Source organism: Telmatherina bonti, assembly GCF_933228915.1.
Source record: "Telmatherina bonti genome assembly, chromosome: 23".
NCBI classification, from domain to species: Eukaryota; Metazoa; Chordata; class Actinopteri; order Atheriniformes; family Telmatherinidae; genus Telmatherina; species Telmatherina bonti.
In genome coordinates, this window is record NC_136632.1 from 21,202,485 (window position 1) to 21,224,129 (window position 21,645).

Below are 21,645 nucleotides of genomic sequence, written 5' to 3' on the forward strand. Positions count from 1 at the left end.
AGAGAAAATTAATCATGATTAAAAAGTAGGAAAAATCCATACTAAAGCATCACTAATAATTCTGAAGTGGCCACAGGTTTCTATTGCAAAAGAATGTGATAACTAAACTGTGGCCATTATGTCCTCTGTGTGCTTAGTGTGTGTGTGAGACAGAGAACGTATTATTGTGTGTTTCCTAAAAGTGATACTTTGTGTTTCCAAGTTCAATTTTTTAAACAGTTTTATACATAGTTTGATTTGTTTGCGACAAGTTGGTCTCATGAAAACGACTGCATGCAGGACGTCATAGGGTGTTGGATTCATTTAACTTGAGCCCTGCTGAAAGCTCTGCTCTAAGGGCTTTCTCAATGCTAAACATTAAATATGCATACGGATATAGCCTTTTCTTTCCTCTGTATTTTGTGCGCATATCTGTATGTTTTTCTGAGAGCTTTATGATGGATAACCCAACTGTTGAGTAGTACGGTTCACATGTACTCACTGAACAAAGAAGCTGTGATGTCTGTGCGCAGGTCACCTCCATTTGCTTTGCCTCCATTTATTCTTTTTCGGAGAATGTACCTTTGCTTGATCTTTTCCATCGCCATCATGGGTACGGTTACATGGTGTTTTTTAGTTCAGAATTAATAATTCAGAATTAAATAATTAGGAATTAACTTATTCTCTTACGAGTTTACATGAAGATAATAATTCCGAATAAACGTTTACATGAAACACGTCCTTACTTAATTCCTCTCTAGAGCGGCAGGTTGGGAAGGGTTCTGATTGGACAGAGGGTGCACGTGATGTATGACGTATACCGGAAACAAAGTCAGCTCCCTGCTTCTCGTCTTTTCAGTCGTAACTTGTAAAAACTACATAATAAGTACCAGTTTTGCTGCTATTTTTATTACAATTTTAAAGTAGCAGCTAAACATGTGCATACTACTTCACTTTTTGCAGCAACTGAGCAGAAGAGAGACAACCGAACACGGGAGGCAAAACATGAATCATCGGGACAGGACAAGGTAAGAAGCATGCGCAGAGCAACCGGAATTAACTTAAAGGGGAATGAAGGTTTACATGACAGAGGAATTAAATAGTTCGGAATTAAAATGCGAGTAAACCAGCCACTTACATTGGAATTAAGTTTAATTCCGAATAGAAATTAGCATTCGGAATGGTCTTTTTTCATCAGCTTAAAGCGGAATTAACTTTTATTTGGAATTAAACAGGAATTAAAACTCCCATGTAAGCACACATGTTTGTTACACTCCATTTTTCTTTTGAAAGTAAAGTCGGAAACTGGAACTCTGCGCTATGCGCTGCCCTCTAGTGGATGTATTGCTTAGAAACTCCCAAGTGTACAGCATGCATTGGAAGTATGTGGACAGTGTGGCCTTGTTTGACATGGACATACCTCCTTGCATATGTAGAGGGAGCATGAATTAGTCAGAAAAAGCAACAGAAGGCAGGACTCTTGAAATCTGACTGATTTTGGTCATATTCAAGAAAGTAAAAAAAAAAATGTTTGAATGGACACCAGTGTTTGTCATCGTGTAGCCTAAACATAACTCTGATTCAGCAAGGGAAACGGGTAACTTCAATATATCTACATGCATAAAACTTTATGTGGTTTATACCAGCACGAGAAAAGTAATGCATGTGGACAATCCATGTACCAAAGCAAAGCTTGGTATATTATGGAGGTTTTTTTTTTTTTGTTGTTGTTTTTTTTTTTTAAAGAAAACGTAACAACTAAAATAGCCACAAAATTACTGGCTCTTCAGTTGCTGGTAGAAAAGAGGAATCATGGGAAATATGGCCTCTCAGTGGTGTCAAAGACCTGCTGTGTTCAACGCAACGGGGTAGAACTCATAAATGTATGAGATCTTCAGGAGGTTCACACATCCATATTTATTGAGACAACCCTCCTCTTATTCTCTTCCTCTACTCAAGATGTTGGTTTCGGTTGCTATGGAGAACAGTCCAGCACTACTCCAGATGTGAGAGATGAACCAGCCTCAACACTCCTGCCTCTCCCTTCAAATTAGCCATGATTAGCACACCAACTCAGCACCTGATTTCTGCTCTCGAACATTTTAATTAAATGTGTTCCCCTTACCGTTTACATCCTGGTGCACCACTTACGGACGATTTGCTGCACTGCTTTTAAAGTGGATAATGCACTGGAGAGGACCAGAGCGTGACATGCAAAGTGCAGGAATATAAATGCTAGTTAGTCACTGAGACTGCTTTGTTGAAGAATCTCTGTGCAGCAGGACTTACCCTGTTTAACTTTTCACACAGTTCATTTTAAACTGTTGCTTTGTCTCATTTTTTTTCTGATTCCTGTCTGAAATGACATCAAATAAACCAAAATGTCCAAATATCTATAAATCCAAAATATCCTTGCAACTGCATGTTTGAGAATAAAGATGTTTTATGATTTAAGTGATTGGTTGGTTTTGTTGATTGATCATTGTGTATGTTTACTTTGCAATGTGTAGATCTTCCTGCATCCCATGCAGTCCCCTGTGCAGGGCGCTCTCGTTATGAAAATGTTAATTCTGTTCAGTTCCACATGTGCAGTCTAAATATTCTGATACACACCTGTGAATGCTCCTAGGATCTGCAGCAACTCAAGAAAGCATCATCATTAAGCAAGCAGAACAAAGAAGTGCAAGAAGACTAGGGACAAAGTAAAGCTTCAGTCTGAAGTGCTACAAAAATATTCAAAGCTCTGAATAATACACCTGGAAGAAAAGAGTATCCACCTGGAAATTTGTCCCTCCGCAGCATTGTCTGTTTTCATGATTTAGTGCCTTATCACTTGATTTTCTTCTGCAATAACTGACAGGAAAGTCAGAATCAAATTACAATTTACTGATTGATGCTTCAGCTGCTTTAGTCTGAGCATGACCTCTTTTCATTTTTACCTTTTCTGTTTCCTCCCCTATAAAACATCACTTTTTTTTTTTTTTTACTTAAATAGTCTTGTCAGTTTCTTGTTTGTACTTTCGTGCATTTGAATTTTAATTCCACCTCATTAAGTTGTATTATTTCAGGGTAATTTCATCTGGCACATTTTTGCTCTGTTTATGAATTACTGCTTGAGTCTGCCAATTGTTTGTTTTTCTTTATCCTTTGTTAAGGCCCCACCTGCGGGTTTTCCCTCCATGCTGCTTTTTCAATCCCTTTTAAGGCTAAAATTTCTATATTCCTGGTAAATGTCAGATAATCTTGAATTACCCACAGTAGGCATGTTGTGTTTAATTGACATAAACCTCCAAAAAAAATGCATTTTTAGCTTATATTTAGAATTTTAATTATTAATCTTAATGCGCAACATGCATTTTAAAGAAAGGGCAGAGACGTCATGTCAATACCTCTGTCAGTAAAAAAAGTCATTACACTTGTTTGACTTTTGTCAGTTCTCACACACTGACAGAGGTGTGTGTGTGTGTGTGTGTGTGTGTGTGTGTGTGTGTGTGTGTGTGTGTGTGTGTGTGTGTGTGTGTATATGTGTGTGTGAGCGAGAGAGAGAGAGAGAGAGAGGGAGTATATGACGGTCCTGAGTGTTAAAACCAATTAAAGTCATTGAAAATGAAACTGTCACACACAATTCTCCAGAGCCATGTCAAAATGAAAAGAAAAAAAGTTGAGCGACATTTCTGGAGTAGATCTGACTGCAGGGCCCCAAGTTTTAAAAGTTAATCAGCTGTCTCTCATCCAAGGACAAAGTCTGACCAGAGAGTTAATGGTAGTTATCGTGTCCTAGCTGATGGACTCGCTGCAGACAATAGCTGGGCTGTTGACCCATATCTAGATTTTTTTAAAGAATTATGTGATCAGACAATCATAGTAGATGTAATTGAATATGTGCTTTCATCCAAGTCAGGGTTTTTGGATATTAGGTCAGGATGACATTTAGTGTCATTTATCTAGGGGGTTAAACAGTTCCAATGAAAAAAAGGATATGAAGGGACATTGTGAGGGAGATGACATGTCTGAATCACCAAAGGTACGTTATAACCTTTTTCAAAGAATCGGAGGTGGTCCAAGTAGTCAAACTGCTGCACAGATATTGGAGCAGTTCTTCACTCACATGTCCATTTGGACATGACCTAACTGACCTTTTATCTGAACTGGAAGATTAATAGAACAAGCTAGTATGCTATTATCTCTACTTTTGTTCTAAGACAGAGTCATTGAAAATTGGCCCTCGAGGGCTGCTGTCCTGCAGGATTTGGATATTTCCCGCTGCAGCCGACCTGAATGAGATTGATGGGTCAACATGCTGAGACAGAACTTTGCAACAAGCTGATGAACGTTTAATTTGACTCGTGTCAGATCAGGAAGACCTCTAAAACCTGCTTGTTTTAGATGTCTTTGGATTGTTGAGGATGGAGGCTAAACACTGCCGCTCAAAGATATTTTTGTTGTAGAAAACCTCCCTTGGGCCAAGTACACATAGCTGTCTTTTTGTAAAACTGAATATGAAGAGTCCTTTGTTTTTTTAGAAAACAAATCCATCCACACAACCACGTTGTTAAACTTATCCATGAGCACTTTAGGCAGAAGAAGCGCCCCTAATCCTGTCCAATCAGAATAACCTTCAATCTCATGTCATCACTTTCACAAAACATAAAATATTCCTCTAATGTGATATATCTAGGTGGCGGAAAATGACCGTCCCTAATCTCGTCCTTCGCCTTTGGTCTATGTGAAGCGCTACTGACGGCAGTGTAAAAACAAACACACACAAAGCATGACATGACGCCAACACATGACATCCATGCTGTTGATAACAAAGGTCACACGTGTGCCGTCATGGTATTTGTTGTCTCAGACAGTGAAGTTTCCATACCTAAAACCCCAGTTGCACATGTCTACATGTAGACATGTAAACGGATTATTTGCAAATCTTCACTCTGGTCGGTTTTTAAAAGAATAGTTTTTGAGCATAAATCTGTGTATTTATGTGGATGACAAGTCGAATCGGAGAAAAATGTCTTCAGTTTGTGGGATTCATCAACATGTACCTTGGTGTCTTTGAAAACCTCTTATCAATTGACCTGTTTTCCTGGAATGAGGGTAGAATGCAAGATTTTGATGAGGCAAAATAAGCCCACAGAAAACATGAGTGTTGTCTATTGTTGACTGTACAGCATCTCACCAGAAAACAAGGAGTGTATGAGGGAGTTTTGAGCACTCAGGACCCCCGTGAGCAGTATTTGTGGTCCACTGCCGTCACAATGAGGGCGAGTGTTAACAAGATGTTCATCTAAACGTAACACCCCTATGTATGCCAGGATACAGTACGTTTGGGTCTATTTTGGACCCAAAGGTCCTAAACTGACCTTGATTTCGGTTGTGTTGTGTGTCGTATGAGCCAGACAAAACTATATAAATAGCTCCATGTTAGTTGTGTAACATGGCCTGAAAATGCAAAGAAGGCCTAGATTACGACCATTTCTACTGGAAATGGTTTTAAATGTACACTCTCAAAAATAGAGGTACAAGATAAGGACATTTCTGTACCTATAGGTACATTTTAAAGAAATGTTCTCTCAAAAGTACAATACTGGTCTTTAAGAGACCAGAAGCACACCTTCAGAGTACGAAAAAGGGTTCAAAGTGTCATAAAGTACAAATTTGTACCATTTTAACCATAAGGGTACCTGCAGCACTGAAAAATGTTTGTGGTGACAAAAACTAGTGTTAGCAGCAGTGCTATTATTTTAATGAAAAAAAATGTAAAAAGTCGCCTCAAAATAAATTGTTAAGACCGGTTTAGACCCACAAAGGTGGAGAAAAGAAACTATTGCGGCTGTAATGTTACAAACTAGAGCAGAGTTGAGTGGTGACAGTAGTACTACTTAACAGTCATTTACTACACCAGACAATGAAGGTCAGATGCTGCAAACTAAGTGTATGTCTGGTCAGTATTTTGAGTTTTTGAAGATTATTTCTAGATTAAAGATAAGATAATATTGCTGAGTGGAATGGACCAGGCCTAATGCTGTGGAAAACATAAAAAACATAACTTGATGAGGTACAAAAATAGACCAGAACTGAAGGGTACAGAAATGTCTCTCAAAAGAGTACACCCCCAGCGACAAGCATTTGTACCTTTTTAGGTACAAGCTGGTACCTCTATTTTTGAGTGTGTACTCATATCTGTCTAAACTAAATGTAGAGCGTGAGAAAACTTTATTTTTGATCAAAAGATCATATTTGGCGTCTTTTACACGTGTTCCTACTCCAACACACCTGATACAGATTAATGAACTTCCTCATCAAGTTCTATTACAAGCCAGTATAGAGCCATTCATTCAGGTGTGTTACAGAAGGGTTGCCTCTAAAACGGGTGGACAACTCGCCAACTGCAACACATTCGGATACATATCAGACTTACTAAGCAGACTTGTGCAGAGCTTGAAGTGAAACTCTAATATTTTGGCGTGTGAATGTGTTTATTTGATGTTTTATTGGCCTGACTGGAAAGGGGGTCAGGTGCAGCAAAAAGTCCCAGGCAAGGATGAAGAGCCCACTCACACCTGCCTTTTACATTTGAATCATAGTTCATTTGTCCAGAAAGTTCACTTCATTTGGGAACAGTGAATGCGCAAACAACACAAACACAGGTCTCAGACTGCTTCAAACAGATCAAATACAGGAAATAGAATACAAGGCAAAGTGCATTGTGGGATCAGTACATGGCTTGTGGGTAAACACAGTCAAAATATAATTGCGTGTGGTGCATTAGGTAGTTCTGGATAAGCTGTGGAAGAACTTAGCAAATGTTAGAATGATAGAAATATGATCAACCCACGACGTTTAGGATCTGGTGCAGCTCCATGTTTGGCTGCTGTGTGGTAGAGACTGAAGTCAATCTGCATTAACGCTAGATAAATTTGGTTTTTTCTTAGTTTTCTCATCTTTTCCTTCAATACTTCTTGGCGCAGCACCGCCTCTGGAGAGTCGAACATGTTATTTAAAAGGTCTGATTTGTTTAAGTCATGCAGCGTGAACACAATCCCAGTGCAAAAGAATGTTGCACCCCCCAGCTGAGCTGAATGCCCCGTCGTACTGAGACTAGGGAACTGTCCTGGTGTCAATGTGCCGGCCACATTGACGAGCTGTAGCCTCTGTTCATTGGGCAAACCCTCAACCAGCTGAGCTAAAAATATCCCATTTGCATACATATAAATGCAAAGAAAAGGAAGGCACTTCATGATAAAGAGAATAAGTTCATAAATTAAAATAATTTTTTAATAAGTTTCCTCAATCATTTGATGGACAGTAGTAGGATGGACGTACAGAGCTTAAAGGATTTGTCAAAAAAATGTTTTGTTGGATGCAAACAATAAATTTATCATAGGGAGGTGTCATGGGTTGTGAGGACCCAAATGCAGGAAAAAGAGCCAGGAATGCTGAATGAAGAAGTTAAAACGCAGAACTGAACTGAAGGGAAGCAAACACCAGCAAGCAGTATTGAAACAAAGGGTTACAAATACTGGGAAACTAAACAAGACTATGCACAAGAAATCAATACAGGAAACAAGACACAAAAATTAACTAAACAGGAAACACTACAAAATAAAACAGGACACCAAAACTGAGAAAAAAGCATGAAACGACATATCATGACAGCGAGGTTATTAATTACAAAATATGATGTTGTTCAAATTATTGTCTAAGTGATTTTTAAAGGTAACTTCTAAAACCAGCAGATTATTGGCCTTTGGAGCTTTAAACAGATCTGGACAATGCTAATCGATGGGATATGCAGGATTTTTAGCATCTTAGATGTCTGCACAGTCTGCTTCAGCAAGAGGGACCATAACGTTTCAGCTTCGTCAATAAAGTGGTGGCCAGTTATGATGAACAAACCAGTAAATCCACAGTGACCCAGCAGATAACTAACCAGCTACACGGCCACGTTTGATCCCGCACACCCCTGATGATGAAGGTTTAAATCAGAATTATGCTTAGTTACACTCAGTCAGCAAGTCTGAGCGAGTGTCCCAGCTAAATCAAGCCAGTCCCATCATCATCCAATTTCCCTGCTAAGCAGCAGCTCCGTGTTGCTCCAGGGCACGGCACTAACCTCTGAAGAACATGCGCACCAAAACTAAATATACCCCCAGTGACTCTTGGGTAATCAGAGGCTTCTGTCGCTCAGAGAAGTCTCTGTTTAATTGCTCTGATTAGATGAGCTACCAAGTCACCAAGTCAGGGAACGAAGGAAGACTCCCTCATGCGCTGCAGCACACATTGTTTCCAGTCTAAGACACAAAATTAGAAAGGCAGTGAAGTATAAAAAGAGGGGGAAAAAAACAGATTATGACCTCTGAAAGGCTTTGCTTTGAGGTTAGCTGCTGAGTGTTTTTTTTTGTTTTTTGCTGTAGTTCCATTTTTCACTTGCCATCTGGAAGTTTGTTTTTTTTTTTTTAAGCAGGGAAACTAGCCCAATTTCTTTTTTTTTTTCTTTTATATTTATTTTTATTTGGAACTTTCAGCCTTCACTGAAGCTCGCACACATGCAGAAACAGTAGCCCCACATTTCCACGACCTTTCATTCTGCTGCAGTCAAAGGAAAATGAAAAGGCGCTCCACCGCAGCCTGTGGGTTTAGAAAAAGATCAAATGAAAGTGAATTTATTAAAGACAGATATAAATATGATTCTATTCCCTGGATCTCCTTCTTCCCTCCCGCTCCCTGCACCCCCTCTCCAACTCAGAGGATTCTGTGCTAATTAGAAATGTGTTAAAATCACAAAGGAGGGAGAGAGAAGATCATACGGTATTAATGAACAGAGACAGAGGGATATCATCCAATCTCTATCTTCATCTCATCTGTCCCTCTGCACACTCCCCCTCTTTTTATCTCCCTTTTGTTTCTACCTTTTGTCCATGCCCTCAAAAACCTCTTTCTTTCCTACCCTTTTTTCTTTACCAGCCCTTATATACAAATTCCTTGAATATCTCTAAATTTCTCATCTTTATCCCTCATTTTCTCCCTTCCTATTTCTATAAACTCTCAGTCCTACAGTGGATCCAGCGCTTCATTAGGCAGCTGTGTTCTGACTGGCGAGGTTGGAGGCCTGGCGCCACGCCATGCTCAGTGTCTCAGCAGCCCGTGCCCATCCTTCTGCTCGCCCAGCCCCACGCTTTCTAATTTTTGTTTACCCGCTTGTTATAAACTAATCCAGCAAGCTGCGTTACCCTCATAGATGCTTCAAGATCAACAGAACTGACCCAAAGACAAGACTTGTAGCCATTTTGACCCAAGCAGAGTCTACATGGCTCTCAAAAGTAGTCACCTTTTCACTTTTTCCTGTTACCTGTTATTTAAACTGATTTTGGGGGATTTTATGTAAGAAAATAAAGAAAGAAATGAAAGGTGAAAGGAAATGGAAAACAGATCTGTCTGCAAGTGGTACTTAGTTAAATAAAGTCCACCTGTGCACAATCCAAGTGTCACGTGATCTCAGTCTACACCTGCAGAGTCTGCAGTGGCACCGTTCAAAAGGCAACATGAAGTCCTTACAACAAGCAAGGAGTACAAATCAAGGTATTGAAAAAAAATATATGTATATTTTATTATTATGACAGTTTATAGAATGCATATGTATAAAAATTATACATAGATTGCATCATAAATGTTGTGTAGGAAACATCAAAAAGCCTACGGAGCACTGCTACATTAGTTGCACCAAAACTCAGACTGGGAAAGCAGGTGTTTATTCTGAAGAGCAACAAAGGAAGGAAATATAACCTAGTAGGAGTTGGAAAGCTCTCTATCTGTCAGAGAGCTGAGCTTTTAGGAAGAGTGATTTGGAAAAAGTAAAAGAAAAAAGAGAAATCACATTTAGTTTGCTGTGAGGTATGTAGGAGACGGAAAAAAAAAAAAAAAAAACATGTGGAAACAAATGGAATAATTTATCAACCATATTTTCACAACCAGTGGAAAATTAGTCACATAATCTTCAACATCCTTTAAAAACTTTGAGGATAAGGAAGAACAATAACTTCATGGTTAAACTATAATCATATCAAATAAGAATAATGATTATTATTGTTTATTGCCATGGGGTGGCAGTGGCTCAGGTGGTAGAGCCACTCGTCTTGTGACCGGTGGTTCGAGTACTGCTCCCCTATGCTGCAGCTGAAGGGGAATTGTTCTCTGAGGGCTGGAAACAAGTCCGGATAAATGGATTGCATCAGGAAGGGCGTAAAACATGCCTGTTCACCCAGGTGATGATTCTCTGTGGTGACCCCTTTAGAGGTACAAGCCGAAAGGGAAACAACATTGTTTCCTGTTAAGTTTTGTAATCATTGTTACTGTTATGATTACTGGGAAGTTTTATGTTTTTTTTATTTTTCTGTCACTTATGATAAAAAAAAATATTATTTATGATTAAATTTCAATTTTATTGCTGATAATATGCATATTTTTCCTATATTAATCATAGCAGTGGTAATAATAAGTTCATGTTAATGAACATACGTGCATATTCATCTGCAATGTCAGGTTTATTTGAATGAGTTATTATTAAAACATTATCACAACTAGAAAAGCACAAACCTCTGCTAAGCACAATATTAAAGAATCTCTTAAAAAATTCCTGGATCCAAACGGTGATCTGGATCACCACCAAGATGAAATCAGTTCTTCCTTTTCACAATTCCAACAAATCCTGAAAATCCGTCCATAACTTTTTGAGTTATCTTGAACACTAACAGACAAACAGATAAACGTGGTTAAAGCATAACCTCCTTGGCAGAGGTAATAATAATGACCAATTTCTCATTCTTCTATATTCGGTCTTTAGTTTCATAAGAATAAATAACTAATCCTTTTTTACCAGTAGCAGAATCAGCTGTTTGGCCTTGGTTGATAAGATGTCTCAGGTTTTTGATGAGCACAACAAAGAATTCAGCTGCTAATCCCGCTAATGTATTTTCCTTACAAAGATATGGCACTTTTTAAAAAGAAAATAAATAAGCTCTCCAATTATATTTATTTATTCATCGTAAGATGTGTTGCCAAAAAGGATTGTAACAACTAATGCATAATCCACCAAACACAAGATTATTTACTTTTTGTGCTTTGTAAAAGCACATTTTCCTTTATTACTCCTAACTTGAGTAGATATTTTACCAAATGATCTACGCTGACACCATAAAGATCTCCGAACTGAAGTAATTTGATCAACATAATTCTTACTGAGGACTCAAACTTCAGCTTTGTGATTTATATTTCAGACAGACCAGTAAATAGGCCATTTATAATCCAGTCTGCTGAAGGTAAACACATGAACTGTGTTAATTCTTTAATCCTTGAAAGATATTCTTGAGCAGATAGTAAAATGCAAATGTAAAATGTTTCTGTCTGGAAACTTTTTAATTGCCTTTTTAGTTTAAGTTCAAGCTAAAAGAACAGATATTTTCCCTTTAAAACGTCATCCAGAGTCGTTTCCCTTCTCTGCCATTTACCAGACAGAAAACTGGGATAAGCATCTTCCTCTGGGAAGAAGTGTGGGCAGCAACTTGGAACAAATATCATGTTGGAGAACAATCTGAACAATCTGTGCACTATTTGGAGGTGAAATTTGAAATACACATTCTAGGGACATCGCCTACTACTTTGAAACGGTGATGAAAAAATAACTCTTTTTGTGTCATCTTTTATTTGACCAATCTATGACATACAGAAGGCTCTGAACTTTCATGCAAAAACATTTTATCTTGTCATATTTAACTCCACAGTCGCAGTGACATAAGTGAGACATGTTATTAATTAACAGTTTAGAAGCATCCTTCATTCAACCTTTGCATGCCTGCTTCAGTGAAAGTGCTGCATTAATTTTTTGCATGTATGTTTGTGAGTAATCTTAATTGAATATTGATAAGTGAGACAAGCACACAGGGTAAACAGATGTGGCTGGTACTTCATCATATGAGTTTATGCATCACTTATTCAGGCCCAGCTGCTCCTCTGAGACAAGCCATCAGAGAGTGACCAAACTTACACACACACACACACACACAAGCTCAAGTAGCTTTTCTTATTAGGACATTGTGTTGATTTCTATTTACTCTTTTAATCCCAACCCTCACCTTTAACAGTTTATTACAGATTCATGTCTAACCATAACTCCAACCACAACAACAAAAGAAGTTGCCACTTGTCTCATAAGAATGACTGGTCCCAACAAAGTCAGTGACTGTACCACAGAATGTCCCAATGAGGATACAAAAACAAGAAAAGTACAAACGCTTATGCAAATAATTCAAAAGCGATTTTGACAAAGATCAAAGTCCCCAAGTTGCAGTCTGTACAAAGGGACTCCCAGGTGGCTATGTTCTGGTTCTGTAAACCAACCTCAGAATTTCTCATTTCTCATTAATATTTCATTCTCTCACAACCCTTTCTCTTAAACAGAGCTTCTTTATGTCACTCAGGGAGGTTCTTACCTGGTTAAATGGACTGCAGTGCCAGTCTGATCTTGTTGACCAGACTTTACGCTACGCTTCACCCACAACTTTGCAACTGCACGTCGACCACCTCAAAAACAAACCAGTTCAACAAGATTAACTGATAACATTGCAAAACACACACAAAAAAGTGCAAAGTAAAGAGAACAACTCTGCAACAGCAGTAAGGTTATAATAAACACCATATTTATCTCCCCATAGAGTAGGGGAGTTAGGAGTTTTGCCCACACTCACGTGGCAAAATGCTACCAAAACTGAAACTACGTAACTCAGTCACACACATTTTGTTGAGTAATGTACAAATTCTTGTCTCTTCATTAACAAAGAAATCAAAATCACACTGAAACAGCATAAATTAAACAAAATGCAACAGAAATTATAAAACAAAATAACACTTCTGAGTTTAGTGCAGAAGTCCAGGGCAACAATGGCACATGTGCAAATCCTGTGACAATGTAAGACAGTGTAATGAGCACCCTAAACAGCTCCAACAATCATAAAACCAAATAAATATTTTCAAGTGTAGTACAAAAGTCCTGGGTAAAAACAGGTGCAAATAAAACAGTCTTTAAATCAGCCTGTCTGTAAAACAGTCTGTTAAAAAGCTTGCCTCTAAAACAAAACAAAACGGTCTGTATGCAGTCATCTTGATGACATTTCTGCTCTGCGTTCAAGGTTCTTTATTTAGATCTGCTTGCTACAGATCTGAATATTGTTTCGTAAGGGTTACATAAATACATCATAAAAAGTAAAAGTACTGCAGTCATGACACTTAACTGTTGAATTAAATTCTATTCTTCACTTTCAGTCTCTTTTAAAGACAGTGAAGTGGAGCCTCTCTAGAGGTTTCTACAGGTGTCGGTTGTGGCTGCAAACACATCAGCTCAGCGCATCTGGACAAACACAAATTTGATATATTACTTTAAGCAGTATCAATAAATTGCAGCAGCCTACCCTTACAATAAACAGACTAACAGTTGCATAAAAACCGCATTTGCAAATGCAATTAGAAAATTATTCCGTCATATAAAACCTTTGCAGCCCACAGCAATTTTTTTTAATGCCAATTTGGCGCCTCCTCTGGCAGCTGATGACATGGGCAACCACCCAGGTCAGCTATGCCCAGGGCCGGCCAAGCTTGACAGTTTAGTGTAAATCTATTGTTTACCACAATAATTGCATAAAATGCAACAGTCAAGATGACAAAGCGCTATACAAGTACAGTCCATGTACTGTTCCTCCTTCAGTGGATGTTCCACTCACACCTGGAATCTCAAACTCTGCAATTTGGTATCTACATAAATCAAGTCAGAGAATATATCTTGGCTTATAAACATTTTTAGAAAATTCAGGAAGTTTTGTTTGTAAAATGTTCCACAATCTGCAGATTTACTGGTGATAGTGGGTTGATTTGAATCTAAATTGGGGATCTATTTAGCTGGTATTTAAAGACCACTGTCCTGCAGGTTCAGATGTTTCCCTGCTCCAACCTCATACAAATAAAATGGGTCCAACAGCTTACTGTCAATCTCTGTACAATAAATCATTCATTCGAGTCAGGGAAGCAGGGAAGCATCTGAAGCTGAATCAAACTGAGCTGATTTGAACCGACTTAATCAGTCATAATGATCTCATGGCTGTGTTTCTAAATAGCACGCCGCATTTTGCACTTTTTCTTTTGTTATGTCATTTATTTTTGTCTGCAAAATACAACAATAATAGTAAAGAAGGTAAAATCACAGGGCTGGGTGTCAGACGTCACCCTCTCCTTGGTAAAGGGTCCAAATTTTTTAATCATAAATGATAAATCACAAGTTATTTGCCACTGCCTTACCTGATATCACCACTCCCACCATTACCTGTTACCCAATAGGGTCAACCAGGAAGTGCTGAAACCCAACCAGTCAAATAAATCCAGTCTTTCCCCCCCAAACTCAAGACCATAAAGGAACTGCTGTGAGTTAACAAATGGACTATTCCATTGATTTACCTTTCCTTGATGTTTTATGGTGTTTGATATTTATTTGTGTTCACATACTCAGTTTATATTTTGATTCCCTGATGACCAAACCTAACCTATGTGGATGCATTAATGAAGTAGGTTATCTTTATTTATTTTCCATTTGTTAATGTAAATATATCACTTGATATGTTTAATTTGTTTGTAAATTCATTTCAGACAAAATCCTCCACCAAGTCACCCTCTTTCTACCACAAATTTTTTCAATAAACAAGCTAACATTTAGATAACTCAAATTAAATAGATAGAAAAATGATCCCCTCTCACACATGGAGGAGTTTTAGGGGTTACTGGGTTATTGTGAAAAGAAGGAATGATTTCCTGAACATATCTGAACATATCATAAGGCTCTGCTGCCCCTCCAGTATATTGGGTAATGGATGCAATGAATTGTCCATGATGGAGACCAGTTCAGTCCGAGACTACCTGTCTTATATTTTACAGCAGGGGTGTCCAGCTCCTGTCCTGGAGGGCCACAACCCAGGTTTTTCATGTATCCCTGTTCCAGCATGCATACCTCAAATGTATCAGTCACTGTGCAGAACTTCACCGGTTGTTGGATCCAACTAATCTGAGCCAGGTGTGTGGGAAAAGGGATACATCAAAAACCTGCAGGACATCGGTCCTGTGGAAAGACTTTGGGCACCCCTGGTCTACAGTGTCTCCAAATTGTGTCCAATTATCTTGCCAGCCTTTTGGATCAGTTTCTTTATCCTGCTGGCATTCCTGGAGCTGATGCAGCGTCCCCAACACACTGCTGCAGACATGATGGCACTGGCCACCACAGACTGAAAAAAGATCTCCAGCAGTTTGCTGTGTACATGAAAACATCTGAGTTTAATGCATCCTGAGGTAATGCATACCCCTGTATCTCATTCAAAAGAGTTCAGGAAGATTTGGTTGTGAACACCCTACATATGAAAATGCAAAGTCCAAAAGGCTTTTTTTCTTTTCTCTTTTGCTTACTGAGCTGAGGATGCTTCAGAGACGTGCACATCTCTTGCTGCGTCTGCTGCATACTTATGTGCTTTTTGCATGGATCCAAACCCACAAACACGATTACTCACAGGTTTCTGCACAAACAGAAAACAAATCATTTGAGTGAAGGATAATGAAAAATGTTTTTAGCATTTCTGGCATGAAAACGAATCAAAACTTTCCGGCAGCCGTGGTATTATTGCTAATGCCGTGTGTAATGCTGTCTCTGAAGACAAGGGGCCCTGTGGGGTGATGTGAAAGCTGGCAACAGGTCGGGTGAGCAATATTGTTTTTGGATGGGACTCTTTGGGGAATACCCAGGGTTCTGTTGGCTAGAACAATATACACCTGGAAGATGCAGCAGCACTGCTTTTGCTCCGACCTTGTGCCTTATTTTTAACACACACATACACATGGACACACAGAATGAAAGGAAAACTGGCTATAAACTAAACACACAGAAATCAAGAACCAGTTTTTTTTCAAAGGCAGAAAAAAGAACCAAAATGCACTTTCTGTGCAACTCTACTAAATTTGGCACACACATAAGCAAGCACACATTTACCTATTTTGGTGGCTCATAATCAAAGTACAGTCTCTGTTGTCCTGCCCTACATCCTTTCATGGTGTAATCCAGTGCACGAGTCCCAAGTGAAGCTGCTGGCATTAAATCTTATTATAGAAACCACAGCATCCAATTATCACCGCTAACCACATCAGAGTGTAACACACAGGAGAACCCCAACCTCAGGGGAGGGTGGAGGGATCTCCATGCTCTATATACCTGTGACAGTGATGTTACAGACTTTCCATATGTGAAATCAGCATGAAGAAAAATTAAACAAATAAATGAAATAGAAGTAGAGGTTCAGGGAGCAACGACAGGTGAGACAGTGTAGTGATTTACTGATCAGATTCAGATGAGGTGGAAGCTGCAACTCTATCTGGTGGGTATTGGCCTTTGTGCACAATGCTCTCTTGGAAAACCCTGAAATAAAGCAGCCCTTGACTGAATTCATTGTGTGTGTCTGCTTGTGTAACCAGTACATCAGGGATGGAGTCATCTGGGTTGCACATGTTCTTAAAGATTTGGAGCAAAGCTCATATGAAGTTTGCCCTCTGATCAGCTCTGCTGTTGGTTATATTCTGAGATGGAGACCAGCAGGGATGAAACTACCTCTAGTTTGGCCCAAATTTGGACCGCATATCCACACCAAAGTGGGCATAATAGCCAGATGTACCCACCTCAGTCTCAGTATGGATGCCACCTGGCAGGGTGACCTCTGACTTGGCATTGTGTCGCCATGGAAGCCATTTTTATCTAAATACAAACTAAAATCATTTCATGGACATCATCTCAGCTTCTTATTAGTAACGGCACACCTTTCACTTCAGTTTCAGAGTGTAGGAGACATGTCGCAATAAATATAACACCTTGCCTGTGAGGATAATTGATGATAAATTTGACTGTTCCATCATGGATTTATACAAAACTATATGTTCATGGCTATTACCACAAGAATACTGAATCTAAAGTAGTGTAAAGGCAGTTACGCTGCTTCAGCAGAGCGCTTGTTGCTATGAAAGCAGGAGTTCAGGATAACATCGTCAGTCGTTGCTCAACGTTTCCTGTGTGAGACAGGTGTTTCTCTGTAAATCACCATCTCAAATAAAGAATGAAACAAAGAACATGGCTTCCTGGTTCTGAGGTGTAGTAGTCACGAGCGACGCTGTTTGTGGACAAGCCGGCTATTCTTTTTGTGAACTTGTTACAAAGAACCAAATCGGAAGGGGCGGGGCTTTGTTTTGATGGACACACCATGTGGCTAAACCACAGACTGTATAGAGAAAGATGGACAAAGTCTCCATTACGTCACCCATAGGTTTCTGAAGAGCTGAATTGAAGCTCGGTGGGTGGTTCCTACCATCGCCATCTTGGCAGAGGCATGTATGTCGTCTCGCCTGGAAAATACAAATATGGGCAAATAGGTGGAGCTGAGAGGGGGATGTGAGCGTCATGGTGGATGATTGACATTGACCGAACGCCAAGCTTTCTCCAGCTAAGAGCTAACAGAGCTAACCTGGAGATAACAGGAGCTAACCAGCTAATTGAGGGAAGCGGGCTAAAGCTAAGTCATGTTGTTAACCGGCTAAAAACTGCAGATGTTCTGTGTTCTTCTGACTTGAAGCGGGAGATTGGGTACCTGTCAATCAAAAGGACACGCCCCTAAATATGCCGAACTTTGAGCTTAAATACTATTCAAACGGGCGAGTTAGAAAAAAATTCACTCCTCCCACAGTTGTCATGAAGGTAAACCTGACCTATTAAACTGAAAATGTATTTTTGAACCAGCTGTAAACATGTTTATTTCTGCTGTGAAGTTGGTCTTTTTAACATGGGAGTCTATGTGGATTCACTCTGTTTTGCGACCCCTAGTGGATGAAGGGGGAACTGCGGTTTTATGCACTTCCGTATAAGCTTCACTTTAAACTGCTAGAGGCTCCGTCCATCTTTCACATACAGTCTATTGGTCAAACATATGTGACAGGGAGCTGCATTTAAATAACAATTGCAAAGAGAAAAAAAATAGAGAAATTAGGGAATCTAAAGTGTTGTAAAGGTTTAGACTTTTGCTTTATTTATTTATTTATTTAGTTAGTTTATTCTTCTGCCCTGCCTTTCGCCTCAAGATTGCTGGGATAGGCTCCAGCTTCCCCGCGACCCTGAATTAAACTAAGCGGTTAGGAAAATGAGTGAATGAATGTTTGTTCTTCTGTCTTTGGTTGTTCATTTAAAGTTTTAATTAAAATATTGAATAGTAGCTGTATTTTATAAATGAAAAGAAAGCCTTAAAATTAGGCTTTTATGAAAAAAAATCTCTGAGTAATACCAGATGAAGAGCCATTTGAGAGACAAAGGAACCAAACTGTGAAGAGCTAGACCCCTGCCATGGAGGCTACACAGACTGGGCCCTATCAGCGCCCTCTAGCTGAAAATTTAGTGGAGTAATTTACACCACCTCAACACATCCACAGTGCAACATGACCTCATGCCAGGAATCCTCAATCCTGGCCTTTGAGGAGGTCCGAGGTTCCTTGCTGCAACACACCTGACTCAAATCACGTTCTGCACAAATCTGAGTCAAAATGAGGTGTTTTGCAGCAAAAAAAAAAAACCTGGAAGACATCACCCCTCGAGGACCTAATATTAAGAGTCCCGGCTCAAAGCCTTCTAACTCTGGGGTTCTCATGACTGCATTACAGATCCAATGTGCACTTCACTGGGATGACACCATTACCAAAAACTAACAGCTGTGATCACTTACTGGCAGTCACGGAAGTCCACCTGAACAGCTGAGCTCTTCATGAAGCAGTGAGTTTGTTCTCTGAAGAACAGAAGAAAACATGCCAGTCAATCCCAATGAAGGAAGTATTCAGCTGAATGTCCAGGTTGTCCACAGTTCTACTGCACCAAATACATGTAAAGAGTACTTCTGATGACTGATTGATCCAATCTGCCTTCCTGTGCAGGCTGAGGAGACCCAAGACAAAAGCTGTGCAGCGAAGGGCCGAATCTATAAACTCTGTTCCTGGCTTAAACTCTCTGTATGAACAGAAGCAGAAACATGCTGATGACTTTCTTTTACCAGATTTATGAAGCATTTCTGAAAAGAAAATAGTAGCAGAAACCAACTTTAAATTCAGAGCAAAAGATCCTGCAGAGTTAGAAAATAAAAGAAGAAACGGTCTGATTTTAATTGAGAGAAAATACAGACCAAATCAGAAACAAGCAGAGCTATGGGAGGACTGGTGGCAACTTCTGAACATCCAGCCTTTCCAGTTGCGACAGCCTTGCTTGGAGATGATCAGCAGGAGAACACTGATGAATCTCTGCATTTAGGTTGTTTTCTAAACCAGCCCTTGGAAGCAGCAGGACATGAACTAATGTATGCAAGACAACCAGAGCAATGTCTAATTACTTGTTTTCTTTTTAAGGTCTCATCAGAAAGTTTTTCCACAGTCATCTTTATGCACTGCTGTGATATACAGCTGCAGTTATTCATAGCATCTGCAATTACATAACAATAGGTTATTCAAATCAATATGAAACCAAATACTTTAAAAAAGCTCTGTAATGCTGTTCTGTTATTTCTAATTGTTAGTCTCTTTTCCTTTTCCACCCAATATCATAAAAGGTCTGAAGGTCTGATGAGGTGAAGATGCATTCAGCGCAGATCCTTTATACCAATTTGTGTGGAGGAAAATGTGTCACAGTGAGCTGCATATAATGCAGTAGTATGGCTAAACTGTGTGTGCCATTCCCTCTAATCGGGTCAAAGGACTAAAAGGTTGATGTAGCAGGTCAGTTTCTATCACGTTCTGCCATCTGCCATATAATCTTACATCTAAGTGAAGCTACCGCCACAAACTCTTATGCATATGGTGATACCGAACGAGTTCCAATTCTGTTAGGAGATGGAAGCATGAACTCAAACCACTGGTAGAGCATATGCACAGACTTCTTGTGATGTACAACCTCGATAACATATTCTCTGTGCAGCAGCACCAACCTGCCCCCTTGTGGACATTTCCACTTGTCCGCAATAACCCTGCAGCTGCAGCAGCAGCAGAAGAGTCAGAGCAGAAGGTGATGGAGCTGAAATGTGCTTTATTATAGTAATTACTAAAGTATCATGATTATAGGAATAATTATAATGTTTCAGTTTTTATGGACATAGCTGCATTTTTTTATTCAAACTTCTGACAAACTGAAAGAGAACAACTGGTTTGGTCTAATTCAGTGCAGTATCAGTGGCTGAATGGCACTTTAAATAACTAACTAAATGAATAAAAATATAAGCACATGTGTTCTGGATTTGTTGCAGGTATTTTTAGCTGGGTTTAGTCTTCATTACTGATTAAAAGTTGAAGTTATAAACTATTTCCTAAAGCCAGGCCTTTGTTGAAACTGGCTTTTCCCAACAAAGTAGCATAGTTTCAAGGGGAACTGCAGTTTTATGTCTCCATGTAGTTTTCATTTTGCTTTTCCTCTTTTTTTTCTTTTTAATCTAAAACTATCAGATCCCTGAAGTCCTCACCATTCTGGTATCTGAGCAGATGTAGTGGGTTGGATGAGTAGGCGAAGCTTGGATAAACCCTGCCACCCCTATGCTGTGCAACATTATCAAAAATCCTTCATTTGAAAAGTCACAGATGATAGTCACAGCCGATCCTCATCTGGATCTGTTGCCACACAGATGATTTCATGTATGTATGTATGCAGGGTTTTTTTTTTGTTTTTTTTTAAATAAAAACAAATCAAACATACTATAAAAGTGTATAGATAGATAGATAGATAGATAGATAGATAGATAGATAGATAGATAGATAGATAGATAGATAGATAGATAGATAGATAGATAGATAGATAGATAGATAGATAGATAGATAGATAGACATATATATGTATATGTATATGTGGATAGATGGATAAATGTGTATGCAGATGGATGGATGGATGGATGGATGGACGGAGCCACATCATTACATTACTTCAAATGTATCATCTTACAGAGGAGACCCTTCTGAACCCTTCTGAATTTCTTCAAAGGACCAGCCACAGCACAGGGACACAGATTGTCTTGACAAAAATAACTGATTTCAGTATTTGAGCTGTTTCCCCAGCAAACAGATGTGTTAATATTACCAGTCTGGTTTTAAATGCTGTTTTAAACAATAGTTGGTGTTTGTGAACAGAATGAATGAATAACAAAAGGGATTACACATGTTGTTTCAGGTAAATCTCTAAACTCTAGATGATTTTATTTAAACACCTAACAATACTGATCAACACATAGCCATGAATGCTGTTTAAAAAGTCAGCTGCCAGCCGTGACCGTGAACGCTGATGCACTGGGTAGCGTTCACAAACACAACTTCTGTCTTGAAATATTGAGTCACAACGAAATGAGACAAACTAAGCTTGTGTTCTTCTAATTCACTTGTTCAGGTGAATATACAAGTTCATGGTGCATTCACTTACACTTGGACATCTGAGGTTTACCCAGGTAACAATTTAATTTAATATTTGTAAGAATTTGATTTACCTCATAGCACCAGTATAAAACTATGGGTTGGTCAATGACCTGTCATACAACC